This window comes from Papio anubis, chromosome 5 (genome assembly GCF_008728515.1).
Source record: "Papio anubis isolate 15944 chromosome 5, Panubis1.0, whole genome shotgun sequence".
Classification (NCBI taxonomy): Eukaryota; Metazoa; Chordata; class Mammalia; order Primates; family Cercopithecidae; genus Papio; species Papio anubis.
In genome coordinates this window covers 130,065,276-130,082,387 of record NC_044980.1, presented here as the reverse complement: position 1 = coordinate 130,082,387, position 17,112 = coordinate 130,065,276, and the positions used below count along the sequence as shown (strand labels likewise).

The 17,112-nt window shown below is 44.6% G+C and overlaps 1 protein-coding gene and 1 pseudogene across 3 annotated transcripts in view; one reads left to right on the top strand and one right to left on the bottom strand.

The window, feature by feature from the left end:
* SPOCK1 (SPARC (osteonectin), cwcv and kazal like domains proteoglycan 1) overlaps positions 1-17,112 on the top strand; it is a 524,236-nt gene that overhangs the window by 120,256 nt on the left and 386,868 nt on the right. The gene's annotated exons all lie outside the window — the stretch shown is intronic.
* On the bottom strand, positions 2,702-3,971 carry LOC101010111 (annotated as a pseudogene). The gene has a single exon (XR_648507.4). The product of XR_648507.4 is annotated as a cyclin-dependent kinase 1 pseudogene (transcript).

Genomic DNA, 17,112 nt, shown 5'->3' with positions numbered 1-17,112 from the left:
GTTTTGAGTTTCTCATGGTGCCTTTTTAAAAGGCCTGACGCTCCTAGGCACAGAGGAAGGGAACGTTCTTCTAAGCCCCTTTGAAGTGGCAGGCATGGACTTTGTTCTCTGCACACACGTCTTCTGAGAATCAAGCTGTGGATCTCCCCAGCAGGGTGCAGTGGGGTAACTGGAGGTCATGCGTAGCCTGTGCAGACTTGGAGCACAAAGCTCCTGTTAGCTGGTTCCATTGCTCAAGTGTTCTATTGTCGATGCTGAATTTCTGTTTTGGAATTTAAAAAATTCTTATTTTTAGTTTTTTATAATGAGGAGACACAATTGCTCTCTTTCTTAAATGTCTGGCCTCATTCTTACCTAACAGTGGAATCCTGGATTACATAATTTACTGAGATATTTTTGAGTTTTTATTTTACATTTCTATCGAGGTATAATACATGTACAGAAAAAGTACACAGATCTTAAGTGTACATCTCAGTAAATGTTTACCTCTAAATACTCCTTTGTAACCTTATCACCTTATCCAGATGAAGATATAAAGCACTTCCAGCACTTCCAAAGGCCCTCTAGTGCCCTTCCCAGACAGTGCTCCCTTCCCAAGGGTAATGACAGTTCTAACTTATCACCAACTGTTCATTTTGCCTGTTTTTGAATTTGATATAAAATGAATTCATCCAGAATATATTCTTCTGTATCTGCCTTCTTTCATTCATTATGTCTATGGGATTACCATGCTGTTGTGTCTAGAAGTAGTTGTTTGTCATTGCTGTGTTTTATTCCTTTTTGTGAATTTATTACCACAATGTATCTGTTCTACTGTTGATTGGACATTTTACTTCTTGACATTTTTTAAAGCTTGGCTTATCAAAAACCATCTTTTGATGTTGGCCGTCATTTATTCCAATGATTTAAAAAAAATTAGCAGTGGATCTTTCTTTTTTTCCAAAGGAAATGTCATGTAGAGTCCATTCATAGAAAACAGATAAAATGTGAACTGCTGCAACTGAGATGGGGGAGGGTGGCTTGGAGCCCCTAGCCTCTCTGCTTTTTCTTATTCCCATATGATGGCCCTTAGGTGAAGCAGTTTAGCTTGTTGGTTCAGACCTGGCTTCTGGAGTTGGGCTGCCTGCCTAGTTTCTCTTTGCTGTACATTCTTGAACAAATTACTTAACCTCACTTTCCTTATCTGTGAGATGGAGTTTTTTTTTTTTTTCTTTTAATAATCCTCAAAGAAAACATTAAGGAAAGCAGTGCAAGGAAAGCACTGCATGCTGTGTTCCACTCATCAAGGGTGTCATAAATGGTGTGGTGAGTGCTGCTGTCATCACTGTAGTCAGTGTCATTTTCTGCAGAGTCCTAGCACTCCCTGGGGCACCATCAGAAAGCCATGGATTCATGGCAGTAGCAGAATCACAGCCTTCACTGTCCCTCCACTCCGTGAAGATGTGACATGCCACAGCGTGTTGGAATGCCTCTGAGGCCCTCCTCCCTGCTAGGGCAGGAACCCGTGGGCAGCAGGTGCATCGCTCATCATGAGACTGGCAGAAGGCTGGCACTCTCCTGATGAGTGGAACTGGACCCCCCAGAGCCCTACTTCTCAGACCCATTTTTCACTATGTACCTGGGCTTGGTGGGACTATTGAGTCTGCTAAATAAAGACTGCCTGGGGCTTCATCTTTGTGACAGGATGTCCTTGTGGCATGAATCCAGAAAGAGGTTAGGATGTGAAGAATGGAGCCCCTTTTAGGCTTTTATTCTACCCTGGTTTCCAGCCAAATTGGTCTTTTGGAGTCAGGCCCAGGCCCATGTGTTGCTGGAAGGATTAGATATTACTATTATTACTGTTTGTAATAACAATAGATGACAATTATTTAGTGCATGCAATCTCCATTAGATGTGTTATTTAATCTTCCTGACAGCCCTATGAGATAGGTACAGTTACATGTGTTGATCTGCCCACCGGGCACCTCCCCATTTTAACTAGAATTAAATTCCATGAGGGAGAGATTTTTTTTTCTTTTCTTAACTGTTGTATCCCCAGAAGCTAAAACAGTGTGGGCTCAATAAATATGTGTAAAAATGAATGAATAATTCTTTCTATTAAAGAAGAAGAATTTAGGGGCTCAGACCAGTTAAATGACTCACCCAACATCACACTGCTAGTAAGAGGCCGAGCCAGGTCTGTTTGATTCTGAGCTCCTGCTGGTAACTGTCCTCCTGTACAAGAGTTGGAGGGGAGACCCCTCCTGAAAGGATGGGATGAGAGAGAGGGATTTTACCTTGAGCTCAGTGTTTGTATGTACCTGTGATAATGAGACCAGCATGCTGCAGAGTACACATGGGACGTGCCACCTGACGTCCAGGTGGGGTCGTTCAGGACCCTCACCTGCATGGGTCCAGGTCTTTGCTGCCCCCAGACAGTCTGACAGGGCAGAGGACTTGGCGATGGGCCCTTCATCAGGATTCTGCAGGCACTGGGCAGATATTCCTGTCCTGGATCCTTCTACAGGGATACTGCAGGGGAATTGATGGGGCAGGAGATGAAATCCACCATTGTCTGACAGAGGTCTTAGATCAGTCCTGTGCTTAGGGCAATGACCGTTCATACTTGGGGATTTTCATCCCCTTTCTTTTTAAACTCTAGGTATTCCCAGTAGGAAACTGCCTGTTGATCATGTTAATCTTAGGGAGACTTTTCAAGCCATTTGATTTTTTTTTTCCTGACATCAATATTATAGTTTTATTATAGTAACAAATAGTTGTTACAGTGAGACCTACACACATATACAGAATTATATTTAAATTCATATAGAATATTTACATTTTTAAGTTATACTTTTGAAATTAGAAGAAGTACAGTTTAATTTTGATAACAAAGAAATATATATAAGACAAAAATAGACAAGAGTTAACAATAAAAACACAACTATCTTGTTATATAACATGTGGAAACTTTTTGTCAGAAAGCTACATCTTCTTAATCTGATTGTCCACGTCATTAAAATATGGATGATTCAGTGCCATTTTGCCAGAAATTCGTTTGGCTGGATCATAGATTAACATTTTCGAGAGCAAATCCAAGCCATTTTCATCCAAGTTTTTGACGTGGGATGCTAGGCTTCCTGGTTTCCATTTGGGAAATGTATTCTTATAGTCCTGTAAAGATTCCACTTTTGGCCACACTTCATTGTTGGGAGTGCCCAAAGCTCTGAAAATCCTGAAGAGTTGATCAATTTCTGAATCCCCATGGAAAAGTGGTTTTTTAGTTGCTAGTTCAGCAAATATGGTGCGTATCCTCCAAATGTCAACTGGAGTTGAGTAACGAGCTGACCCCAGCAATACTTCTGGAGATCTGTACCAGAGTGTTACTACCTCATGTGTATATACTCTAATAGGTATTCCGAAAGCTCTGGCAAGGCCCAAATCAGCCAGTTTAATTGTTCCTTTGTCATCAGTCAAGAGATTTTGAGGTTTTAAGTCTCTGTGAAGAACTCTTCTAGAGTGACAGAACACAATCCCCTGTAGGATTTGGTATAAATAACTCTTAACGAGTGAAGAATCCATGTACTGACCAGGAGGGATAGAATCCAAGTATTTCTTCAGATGTATGGAAAGAAACTCGAAGATGAGATATAACCTGGAATCCTGCGTAAGCATATCCTGAAGACTGACTATATTTGGATGACGAAGTTCTTTTAATAGAGAAATTTCCCGAATTGCAGTACTAGGAACCCCTTCCTCTTCACTTTCTAGTCTGATTTTTTTCATGGCTACCACTTGACCTGTAGTTTTGTGTCTACCCTTATACACAACTCCATAGGTACCTTCTCCAGTTTTCTCTATTTTGGTATAATCTTCCATAGTTAGTCAATGGGTATAGCAGATCCTGGCTTATTATCCCGCGGTGGCCACAGCGGCAGCTACCACAACCATGTCGCTCTCCGCTCAACTTCCAAGAGCCAGCTTTGAAGCCAAGTGCCGCCATTTGATTTTTAAATGCACTTTTACTCACAGTACAGTTGGCAGCAGGTAATTACCATTAGGCCTGTCTTAGTGTGTTTTGTGCTGCTATGACAGAATACTTGAGACTGGGTAATTTACAATGAATAGAAGCTTCTATGGCTCAAAGTTCTGAAGATTGGGAAGTCCAAGATCCGGGGGTCTAAATGTGGTAAGGTCCGTCCTGCTGCATCATCACATGGTGAAAGGTGGAAGGGCAAGAGAGCATACACAGAGAGAACAAGAGAGGGAACTCACAGCCTCAAGCCTTTTTAGAATTGGCATTAATCCATTCATGAGGGCGGACATATTCAAACCATAGCAATGTCATCATACCACAAACTGTAGCTGCAAAGAGTTCCTCTCCGCCATCATTTCTACATCCTTGGAGGAAGAACTGAAGATTTATGAGATGCAGGCAGAAGAACTGAAGATTTATGAGATGCAGGCAGAGAGTGGCTGCTCACCTCCAGGCCTTTTTTTGCTTGGTGCTTATCCTTTCTTTATCTCCATTTAAGTGTGTGTGTACCCATTCCCACTTAAGTATGTATTATCGCCTCTTCTATTCCATATTGTTCTGTGCTTAGCGTTGTCATTTTCTGGTATTTTACTTTGGAATTCTTACCAAATTGTATTTAATCTCTGTAACACGCTCTTTACCCTTTCTTGAAATTTCTGACACAGTGTTGGACCCTTTTTTGTGTGTGACAGTTTTAGAATTACCCTCTGACGTCAGTTGGGTTGAAAAAGTGCTTGTCTCCTCTTAGCCGTTTCTTACCCTGGGGTCGTTTTTAGCAAGTTTTAGTGATGGTGCCTTGCCAAGATATTTTCTTTAAAAGTTACAGTGTAGGTGTCTCCTTATACTTTCCCTCAGCATGCAGGAAGGGGTTTGCATCCAATCCTTATAAGGAAAGATCAAGCTTCTATTGCTCAGGGAGGGTATTGGTTGGCAGAATGTGGGGTTCAGTGGATTCAGCAAATGAGACACTGAAGAGCACAGTAGTTAGGAGCTTGGCTGCGGACACGGACTGTCTGGGTCCACGGGAGGAACTGATGAAGATTCTTCCTGTTGTTTTATCATTCTTGAGACCTACACAGTCCAGTACAGTAACCACCAGGCTCGTGTGGCTACTCAGCAGCTGAAACTGGGCTAGCCCACAGTGGGATGCGCTGGGAGTGTAAAACACCAAGATTTCAATGCCTTAGGATGAAAGATCATTAATATTTTAAAATATGGATGGCATGTTGAAAAAATACTTTGGGTTAAATAAAATATTAGAATTAATGTTCCCTGTTTTTGCTTTGTAGTGTGACTGCCAGAAATTCAAATTATATATGTGGTTCACATTGTGGTTGACGTTATATTTCTATTAGATAGTGCTGATCTCACCTGAGGATAGTAACAGCCCCTTCCTTCTTCATGGGTTGCTGTGAGGGTTAAATGGGTGAATAGATGAATGGTGTTTAATTTGGTACTCAGCATATAGTAAGTATTTACAAAGCCTTAGACAATCATTGTTGACGTTATCGTCATCATCTTATCATCCAGGGTGGAAACCTAAGCTAAGAGGAGAAAGTTTGGATGTGGAGACATCTGGATTGTGGTTTGAGGTAAACTTATCAACCTCTTAAGAGGTTGTTTATGATTTGGGGCTCTCTGGTGTTATAAGTAATCCTTATCCCCTTGGCTCCTCTTTTATATTGGTAATGGAAGGCTGTGTATACAGTTCATGGTAAATCCTGTTACCTAAAGGGATGGCTGCTCACTGCAAAATGCTTTGTAGAATCCCCAGAGGCTTATTTATTTGCCAAGCTACTTTGGCTCTTGCAATGGAGTGAAAAATCAGGTTTTCATGAAGCCAGTTATAAATAGCTAACCTTTGGGAAGGGCTTACCATATGCCTAGCACTACGCTAAGTGCTTGCCATGTATTTCTTTATTTAATGCTCACAGTAGCCCTCCAAGGCAAGCGCTGGCCCCACCAGTTTAAGTGGAGAGAAGCAGAACTTAGCATAAGTAACATCTTGCAGCCAGGACGTGAGGGAGCTGGGACTTGAATCTAGGTTGGTCTGATTCTCAAGTTGTGGCACTATTCATTCTGCCTCCTTGGAACTCAAAAAGCAAGTCTTTTAATCAGGAAACCTTATGCAGCACACTGGGTATTTCAGAATGTCTGAGACACTGGAGAGGGCATAAGCCTGAAGGCATAAGCCCAGAAAATGGCTGAGTCCTCAGGCCAGGGTTGAACTGGGTTCTGGAACCAGAGTGGAGTACATGGTGGCCATGGGCAGGTGTGGCCAGGTACTGTGACCAGCAGTGAGAACAGCACAGCCCTGGTCTCAGGCTGTTCCTTTGTGTCAGCCAGGCAGATTTTATAGGATGCATTCATGGACCTGAGGCCCATCCACCTGAGAGGCTTTCCCAAGACCCTGGAGAGGCAGAGATGCTTGACAAATGCATTAACTTTGCCAACGCTGCTTAAAGGAGGTATGTGATATAACATTTCCAAAGGCACAGTGTTTTCCTGGAGCAATCTCAGTACAGCTAAAACTCTAATGACTGCATGTGTCAGAAAAGGAGTTTCTTTTTCACTTAGGCCTGATGTAAATTCACTGGTGACTTTACCATGTTAGCTAAATTCCAGGAAAGATACATGTGACTGGGTTGGGTGTTTCTGTTGCCGCGGGACATTGAATGATGCATTCTTTAATGAGCGAGTGTCACTCATTGGAGCAGCTGCCTTTCAGGGAGCCTTTCTCTTGAATAGAAGAATTCTATTTAGTATCCCAGTTATGTCCTCTTTGACCCCCTTTCAGTCAAAATATGCAAGGTTTTTTCCTCACCTCTTGACATCCAACGCCCGTTAGAGCCTTATTAGCATTTGTTCTCATTGATGTTCATTGCATTTTAAATCTGGCAGGGACGTGATTAAGAGGTGGAAAATCAGTGGACTTGGTCGGCGTGTGACTGTCTGATCGTGGCATGATGACCAGCTCAGCATTTAATCACATCTCTGTTTTCAGTTTCCTTTTATACCCGTGGAGGGAAAAAGTTCAATTCTCAGTTATGCTCTGGCTGGCAGAGGTAGGCAGTGGGTGAGAGGGGTGCAGAATCGGTTGGTCCTGAGTGTGCTGAGAGGCAGGCTAGGTCCTAGGAGACGAATTCTACCTACCATTCACCCTAGGCACCATCCTTGCATCACTCGCTACCAGAATAAGCGGGCCAGCTGGGCTTATTCTTATAAGGAGGTGTACCTGTGGGATCCCAGTAAATCACTGCACTCATCCTGTGGGGTTGGCGGTTGCTATGGATAGAATTGTGTCCCTCCGAAGTTCCTTTGTTGAAGCTGTCACCCCCAGTGTGATATTTGGAGATGGGGCCTTTGGGAGATGTTTAGGTTTAGATTAGGTCATGGGGGTGTGGACTTCATGATGGGATTAGTGTCCTTATAAGCGGAGACATCAGAGACCTTGCTTCCTCTTTCTCTCAGTCATACGAGGGTACAGCAAGGAGGCAGCCATCTGCAAGCCAGGAAGAGTGCCCTCACCAGGGAACTTAATTGGCCAGCACCTTGATCTCAGATTTGCAGCCTCCAGAACTGTGAGAAGTAAATTCCTGTTGTTTAGACCACCCACTCTGATGTATTTTGTTACGGAAACCTGAGCTAAGACAGTGGTCCTAGTTCCAGTTCATGACTTTGGGAAGCTTACATAAGTTCCCAATGAGTAAGTGGCACACCCAGGTCAATCTAGGGGCAACAGCCGGTCTCTCTGGCACTTCTCCACCCCTGTATGGATATTGCCTGTTGGGGTTTTGCTTATATATGTTCTCCTCAGGAGGATCTCTTAGCCCTGTCATTATTTTTGGGTCCCTTGCAAAGCCATGTGTAGAGTAGACATTGAATAGACAACAGCACAGTGAATGAATGAATATGACAGCCTGGGACAGAAACCAACCAAGGGAAGAGGTAGATAGATGGAGGAAGCCACAAAGTCACTCACCTTTTCCTTTCACTCATGTCTTATATATGAGTTTGCATGAATAAGAATTCCCAGAGAAGTTTCCTCTGCTGTCCAAACACCTGCCCACCTGTCAGGGAGCATTGCCTTTGTCTTCAGGAGCAGCTCTGAAGGGTCTCAAACTGTTCTTTCCCACATAGGTCTAACTCAGCCTACTTGTTGGCTCAACTGACACCACCCTGGTGGGAGTCCAAACCTCTGCTTCCATCTGAGCACCAGGCTGGATGGGAAAGAATGAGTTAAAGCCTGCAAGTATGAGTCTGTTGTGCAGAGCAGCATCTAGGTCATTCCTTCAACACAAAAGAAATGAAATACAGCTCGCCTAGCTGCAGCTTGCTGCATGAACCCCGCTGCTCTGTGCAGAATAATACCAGGCGGGCATGAGGCCATTTTAATAAGATACAGCAAGATTAATAAGCGAGCAGACCACATGTTCCTCTGGAACACATAGTCCTGTATGCAGTCGTGAAGGAGACACATGGGAGATGTGGAAGCGGTGGGGACAGGGCTGTGGGGAAGGGAGGGGGAGGCACAGGGCCAGCAGCCCCAGACCAAAGCCAGCCCAAGACACTTCCTGGGAGGAAGGGCCGCATGATGACAGGGGTCCTAAACTTGGGTCCAGGATGGGTTTCTAGCAATCTGAAGATGCCCTGAAGCTGTGTGTGCAATGCTGCGTGTGTACCCCTCTAGCCTAGCGGGCTGTATTTAGGGCTGCACAGGGCCTTTGCCTGTGCCCTCCTCCCTGCCTGAATCAGCCTCTCCCATGGCTGCCTAGTTAGATCCCACTCTGCCTCCAGGTCTCACTTGCTTGTGGAAACCTTTCCAGACCCCCAAAACAGGTCACAGGTGCCCATTGTTCCCTCTCAGGACCCTGTGCTCCTTTTCTTTGTGGCATGGTCCAGTTGTCATTGTACCTTAACTTGTAACCCTCCTCCCCATGTCTTTTGCCCACTTGGGTTATTCTGCTTCACTAAGTAAACCGGATTTCCCTGGCTGTTTGTTCATATGTTCCTGCCTGGAAACAACTCTTCCAGCCCTGGCTCAACATCATCTGGTTCAAAAGCCACAATTAGCTGACCACAATCTTTGTGACTGTTAGGTACACATGTTTGAGGGGGAGTGTGGTTGGATTAATTTGGGCTAGTGAGTATATCTTCTAGGATCAGGGTTAATCTAATGGAAACTGCTTTGAAGAGAGGGTCATGTGATAGTGAAACTGCCTTTTGGGGGCAGTTGGATAGTATAAGTGGGATGAGGAAGCCTGGTGTGGAGAGCACGTGGGCTGGTATTTCCACTGTAGTTTCCTAACTAGAGGTGGACCTGAGCCCCCTTTGCCCTCGCCTTGGCTACAGCCCTTTTCCTGCATCCAAAGCAGTAGCTCCTCTGACTTTGGGGGCAGGGATGTGCACTTTATGTTAGCATCCCAAGAACTTGGCCCAGTTATTGGCAGGTAGTTGGTGCCTAAATGGTGTTGGTTCCAACATGAAAGAGAAGAGGCATCGGGGGATTTCCAGACTGTTTAGCCTGAGCTGCTTTGTCGGGATGTGTGGTTTATATGGGTCAGCATGAAAGACTGCCGGCAAAGAAAAACAGGGAGCTAGAAGGAGCTCAACATGGGATAGCCGTGGGGAATATAGATCACATGGGTTGGCACTTTTGTTCTATTCACTGCATGCCTGCTTTCGAATTTAATGTTCCTGAGGCATGTCTCAAATTGAGTTATTTATATTTTTTTCATTAAGTTGTAAACTTCTTACAGAAAAGGGTCCCCCAGGTGCCTTATCTGGGGCCTTGATCCCCTGGAGCTGTTCTAGAAATACTCAGTGACTTGGTTTCTGTAAACCTGAACTTCATATTCTTCTGTGCACCGTGCTCAACAGTGCTGCTGCTTTTTGAGACAGGTTGACTGCAGGGGTGGGTGTGACTGTTCAGGGATGTTAAAGACTTATGGGGAGTCTGGGCCAGGGCTCCTCTTGTCAGTCATGCATTTTGTACCAGTTGTTGCCACCTGGTGATTGTCAGCGTTTCACTTCGAGTAGTAAAGGAAGGGCATCAGCTTAGGCAGGAAAGCCGTTGATGGAGGCAAAGCAGAACTGTAAGCACTCAGTCCCCTGAATCCAGGGCTTATATGAAGCCAGTGTAATCCAGATACTTCACGTACTTTAAGATATGTGAACAGGTGAATTGACGAAACAAATGAAAACACTGGAAGCACAGAATCACTGGCATTTGACTCAGTTGTCACAGTGCACTCTCTGTCTCCTTCTCATCTCTGGCTCAGCAATTTGAGCAGTCTAAGGCCTTGTGTTTAAAAATTGCAACCACAGTTGTTTGTTATTCTTCTCAGTTACTTGGTCTGATACTTTTCTTGTTTTGCTGACAACTGGTCCACACTTAGCTGGGGCATCCATCCCCCTTTCTGTCACCATCTCTTAGAGGCATATGCTTTTCCCTCTGGTTCTGACTTTCACAAGGCCGGTGAGAGACTCCCTTGCCCCACCTATTTTGACTAAACTCCTACTTAATCACTTATGTCTTGGCAGGACTCAAAGACCTTCCCATTCGAAGCAGCTAAGCTATTCTGACAAGCAGTTGGTTATTGTTAAATGGCATTAACTCACATCACCTGAATGTAGTCCTATACCATAGGGGGTGGGGTGGGGCAGGACTCCAGCTTTGACCTCCTAGGCCAGTTTGGTGGAAGGATTTAGGGCACAGATGTTGGAGTCCAACCGGCCCCTGCTCCCAGCCTGCTCTGTCACATTTTGGTGGGGTGGTCACAGGGAAGTTTGTCTTTTCTTGTCTGAAAAATGAAGATAACACCTGCTTCCTAGGGTTTTTGTGGGGATTAAACAAGATCTTCTATCTTTACATGAGTTAGCGTGATGCCTGGTACTGAGTGTTCAGTAAATGTAGCTATTTACTGGTATTATTATCTAGTTTATAGATTTTGATAAGACAGCTCCAAATTTTCTATTTTGAAAACATCAAAATTGTCATGTTTCCTATGTGACATCCTGGATCTTGATGAGGTTGAACAGTGCTGTCTTATTCTTGGAGCACTGGGGGAGTATTCTTGGAGAAGATTCAGTGAAATTCTTGACTAAAGTGCAAAAATCCCAGAGTTTTGTCTGTTTCCTGCTCACTGAACTTCACGGCAAAGAGCTCTTCTGGGAACCTGTCCCCTGTCCCTGCCTCCCATGGCACTGATTGGGAGTCCATGCCATGCTCAGAGCTTTTGCTGCATCCTTTTGGGCAATTCATGAGGATTTGCATTTTTCCAGTGCTGCCAGAAGTTTTGGTACTGTACTTTTGTGCGCCGTTGTGTGTAAGTGGTGCTACAGAATATTTAATAAGGTCAAACATAATACATGTTTGAAAACTGTGTAAGTTGAGTTAGGAAAACAGCTTTGATTGCATGAGTAATATTTAAAGTGCCTGTTAAAAATATAGCAACTTTTCTATCAATAATAGAAAACCTTCTGAGCTCTGGAGAGATTTTTAAAGCAAGATCCAGTGGCTCTTGCCCGTCTTGGTGAAAGTTTTCCATTAAACAGATGATTCATATTACGAGAGTGGAATGATTAACATGAATTATGGGGAAATTATTCTAAGACTTGAGTGTCTGATTTATGAATGGATTAGGAGGCAGATTGCTTCACAATTGTTTTATTAAAAGGGAGAATTTTAGCTGACTAACCAAGACCCTCCAGAAAGAGGGTTTGCCCAAGATTGGTGTTCCTTTGAGGGCCAATTTCTCAGGGTCCTTTATTTAAAGAGGGAAACTTACTTCTAGGGAAGAGCGGCTACCTGCTTCTGTCAGTTCTGGAGTCGACTCTAGAATTCCTCCCAAACCTGACTCAATTAGAAAGGCTTGAGAAAGCCAGAACTGCCCCTTGTGGGGTGAACCTTTGCATCCTGGGCATGTGCCAGAGAGCTGGGAAGAAACCAACTGAATTCAAGTTGGTCAGAGATTCCCATGTGGATGGACAGAATGGCTGAGGCTCCCCTCCCTTGTTTACTGGCCCCAGCACTGCTTTCAGGAAGGTCTTAGTGGAGATCCCTGGACTGAGAACTGCAGCCTGGGAGGAGAGGGGATGACCGAGCAGTGGAGCAGCTGTGGCAAGCTGGGTGTTCTGCAGAGGCATCCCACAAGCTTGGGTTGGTATCCTCACCAGAAGTATGACCTGAGGCCCTACTGTGTGCCAGCACCTATGCTGGGCACTTGGACATGAGTCCTCCCTGTGAGGAGCTCACATTCCATCTGGGACAGCAAATGAGATGATAGTGTCCTGCAGTGAGCACGAAGGAGCAGTTTACATGCAACTAAGTCACCTGATCCTAATGGCACCTCTTTGAGGGAGGCACTATTATTAGCCCCATGTTACAAATGAGGGGCCTTTAGACCACATGGTAATAAGTGACAGAACCTCAGCTAGGACACAGCTTTGGCTAATTCCAAGTCTTGGCTCTTAAATCCTGCTCTATCCTCGGTATAAAATGGTAGCTAATGCTGTGGTGTCATAAGCACTGAGTACTGGGCACTGTCCCACTGTATAGGCTCAGGAGGGGCAGGTTCAGATTTTGCCCTTTTTTATACAGTCCCCCTGTAGTTGTTTGTTAGGGAAATGGGTGAATTGCCCTTGTCTTAGGTGGGGAAGCTATAGATGGAGGCAAAGCAGAACTATAGATGCTCCTGTCTCCTGGATTCAGGTATCACCAGGGCTGTGGGACCCTCATGCAAAAAGCTCTTTGTTCTGCAGCCTTGTGATTATCTACCTCATCCAAAGGCTGTGTGAAAATGACTCAGTTTTTCTTTGGCTTTGTGCAGATTCTTCTATCAGGTCATTTAGGTTTCCATTGGCAGACAAATCACTCGTAATTTGAGTGTTAAGCCCCATGGTGCCTGGCACATGGCAGCTGCAAGAAACATCACCCCGCTCCCCAACATCCTTATCTCTAGCTTCGAGGTTGATGAAGCAGCCACAGGTGGGCAGATGGTGCTTAGGTATTAGGGAAAACTGCTTACGAATCTCGGTATTTAACCTCTGTCCTTCTCCAGTAAGGCAGCCTCTGTCAGAAAGGCCTGTGAAGGGGCAGGCTGGGTGTTCACTCCCCCATGTGATGGAGGTTAATAAGATCAGAGTTTACTTAGAATCAGAAGCAGGAGATGAATGGGTGCGGGAAATAAGCAGCAGGGCTGGGCTGGGGCAGGTTCAGGGCCCTGGGATCTCAGGCTGTTTATGTAGAGATAGGTAAACAGAAGATGCGCCTGCACCTCTCCGCTCACTTTTACTGCCATCCACATGCTTCCTGCAGAGAAGGGCCTCCCAGGCCCATTCTGAGCATGGATTTGTGCAACTCAAGTCTGTCCCCAGTGACCGGCTTACCCAGGCTGGTTCTGCAGGACACCTGTACCTTGCTTCCAGTGCTAGACTTCTTTAATTGGGGGGTTCTTTGCAAAATAAGTCCCATTTTCCTTTCACTGAGGTTATTTCAAAAAGTCTCTATTTCTGTTTATCCCCCTGTATTTATTTTGCACCTGGTATCTGCCTGGTGCTGAGAATATGATGATGGATAAGACAACTCTAGTCCCTGCCCTCCAACCCTACATTGTCTTCTGACAGCTCTAGGACAGTAAGGATTCTTAACCTTTGTGTACAGGTGAGGTAGCTGAGCCTTTTAGAGCAGGTTGGTCACTTACCCAAGGTGATGCAGAGCTGTGATTCCAATCCAGGTCTTTCTGTCTTCAGGTTCTATGCTCTTAACCATGAAGCTGAATTGTGACTCAGTACAGTGAATTTCTGGTAGAGCTTCTCAGGCTGCAGTTTGTTTCTTGGCCTCTGCACTTGGGACTTATGGATGCGTAAGCCAATATTTACAAGTTCTGAGTGGGGTCACTTCTTAGTAGTGTCCTGTGTAGAGCATAAATCCTTTTGTAAAGAAATGAGGTATATTTGGCTGGGCGCGGTGGCTCAAGCCTGTAATCCCAGCACTTTGGGAGGCCGAGACGGGCAGATCACGAGGTCAGGAGATCGAGACCATCCTGGCTAACACAGTGAAACCCCGTCTCTACTAAAAAATACAAAAAAAAAAACTAGCCTGGCGAGGTGGCGGGCGCCTGTAGTCCCAGCTACTCGGGAGGCTGAGGCAGGAGAATGGCGTAAACCCAGGAGGTGGAGCTTGCAGTGAGCCGAGATCACGCCACTGCACTGCAGCCTGGGCGACAGAGCGAGACTCTGTCTCAAAAAAAAAAAAAAAAAAAGAAATGAGGTATATTTAATGCATGTGTGTGTTGTGAGTTTTTGGCATCCCTGGACCTATTTTATTCTGTTGGGGACATACTTGTACTGGGGAGAGAGAGCTAGGTAGGTACTTGTGGGGTAGATGCCCATCTCAAATTATGAACTTTGGAAGGCAAAGTCTGGATCTTATTCATCCTTGATCTCCCATACTTAGCCTGATACTTGCACAAAGATGTGCTCAGTATGTGTTCACCTGGTAAAGGAGGATTGATTACTGTCATGAGGGCCTCTGAGGCTGAATTACCTCATGAAAAAGTGTGTCCCCTTTGGAGTCAAACTGACCTAGGGTTGAGTTGAGCCTTGCCACCTTTTGACAGTATAGCCTGGCAAGCGATTTAATCTCCCTGAGTCTCAGTTTCCCCACTTGAGGATTGTGGGAATTAAATTAGTGCTAAGTCAGGAGCTTAGTACAATGCCTGCCCATGTTAAGCCAGGGGATGCAAACTATGGCCCTCAGGCCAAATCTGCCCTGTCTGTTTTTATAGAGGTTTATTTAAATGCAACCATGCTCATTCTTTTATGTATTATCTATAGCTGCCTTTGCACTACAATGGCAGAGTTGAGGAGAGGTCAAATGGCTCACAAATATTTGGAGAATATTTACTACCTGGCCCTTTACATTGAAAGTTTGCTGGCTGGACGTGGTGGCTTACGCCTGTAATCCCAGCACTTTGGGAGGCCAAGGAGGGTGGATCACAAGGTCAGGAGATTGAGACCATCCTGGCTAACACGGTGAAACCCCATCTCTATTTAAAAAAAAAAAAAAAAAAAATAGCCGGGCGTGGTGGAGGGCGCCTGTGGTCCCAGCTACTCAGGAAGCTGAGGCAGGAGAATGGTGTGAACCCCGGAGGAGGAGCTTGCAGTGAGTGAGTGGAGATCGCGCCACTGCACTCCAGCCTGGGTGACAGAGTGAGACTCCGTCTCCAAAAAAAAAGGTTGCTGACGTCTGTGTTAAGTCGTTAATAAATGATAAGCTGCAGTGGTTATTGCAATATTCTCATTATCTATAATTTCACCACCTCCCTTCTAACCCTTAAATAAGTCACTTTTAAAGCAATGACCTTCTTCTGTACTTTTGAGTTTTGGGAGGAACTTCTCAGTGCTTGATGAACATGTTTGTGCTTCCCTTGGTTTTGGTCTTGATGGCTCTGAAGATTTGGGTGGAATTCTTTCCCGGCCGTTTTCTTCTGGTCTCTTGATCCCTCATAGTTTTGGATCTGTCCTCAAAAGGTGGCATTTCTTCCACCTTCATCTCTGAACAACTCTCCTTACTGAATGGCTGGGGCTGAGAGGAACACTTAAGGGGGAAGCTCGCTGTAAAATCATTGTGTTTGAGGATCCCTCATGCTTCTGGGAAATCGGGAGAGACAGGAGCTCCTAAACTCTGGGAACATGAACTCACCCAGGGTCTTCACTTCTTCCCCGAGTCTCTCTGCCCTGTTTTTATAGGTGAAAACCTCGTAAAACGTGAAGGCAAGTTTTTTCTCAGTAATTTCCTTTTTAAAAATGTAATCTTATTTTTGAATCATAAATGTAATCTATGCAATTTGTGGAAACATGGGAAATGAAGGCAACGGCAACAATTCAACTCTTACCACCCAGATAACCACTATTAGCATTTTTTAGTATATTTCCTTCCAGATTCCTAATCATGTGTAAATGTTTACATAATTGAAATCACATTGTTTAAATAATTTTATTTCCTGCATTTTTACTTATGCCATAAAGCATTTCCTCTAGTGTCCGATATTCTTTAAAACCACAATTTTTACCTATGCGTGTACACGTGCTTCCCATGCATCCACTCACTCAACAGGTATTTCCTTAGTGCCTCTTATATCCCAGACCCTGTGAGGTGACTCTGATACAGTGGTGAGTAAAGTTGACCTTATCTCTCCCTCTACAGAGCTCACAGTCTAGTAGGGCATATAGAGAGATAATTAATCATTGTAACATTGTCATAGCTCAGGCTGCTATAACAAAATACCATAGACTGGATGGCTTAAACAAAAGACACTTATTTCTCACAGTTCTGGAGGCTAGAAGGTTCAAGGTCAAGGTGCTGGCAGATTCAGTTCTTGGTGAGGCCCTCTTCCTCAGTTGCAGATGGCTGACTTCTCGCTGTGTCCTCACGTGGAGAAGAGAGGAGGCTCTGGGATCTCTTCCTCTTGTAAGGATGCAAATCCCTTCATGGGGCACCACCCTCATGACCTCATCTAAGCCTAATTACTTCCCAAACACTTCACCTCCAAATATCATCACTTCACCTCCAAATATCATCACATTAGGGGCTAGGGTTCTTTTTCAACATGTGAGTTTAGGGGGGAACCCAAACATTCAATCCATAATAGACATCATATGATAATGCTCTAATGGGAAGTTGAGGATATGTAGAAACACGTACAGAAGGGACCCATCAGTTCACTTGAAGTGTTGAGGGAAGGCTTCCCAGAGGAAGCCAGTCCCAGTTTCTGAGTCATCTCTTTGGAGGAAGCTTGAGAAACCCTGATCTACCAGCTTTCTTTGGGATGGTAGACAGTCTTCTGAGAAATGTGTGCCTAAATGGGATGGAAGGAAAGAAATTAGTAGTTACTGTGAGTGGTGGAACCCCAAATATCCCTGTGCTGTATTGTTATCAAGACTATCTTCCTAAAATAAAGCACTTTAGAAATGAAGTGAGGCACTGCAGAGATCACAGTGCACAGACTCATTTGGAAATGATGTACTTATTCCTGATATGGGAGGCGATGTTGCAGAGAGATTCACCTCCATTGACTTAAGGGCACATCCTA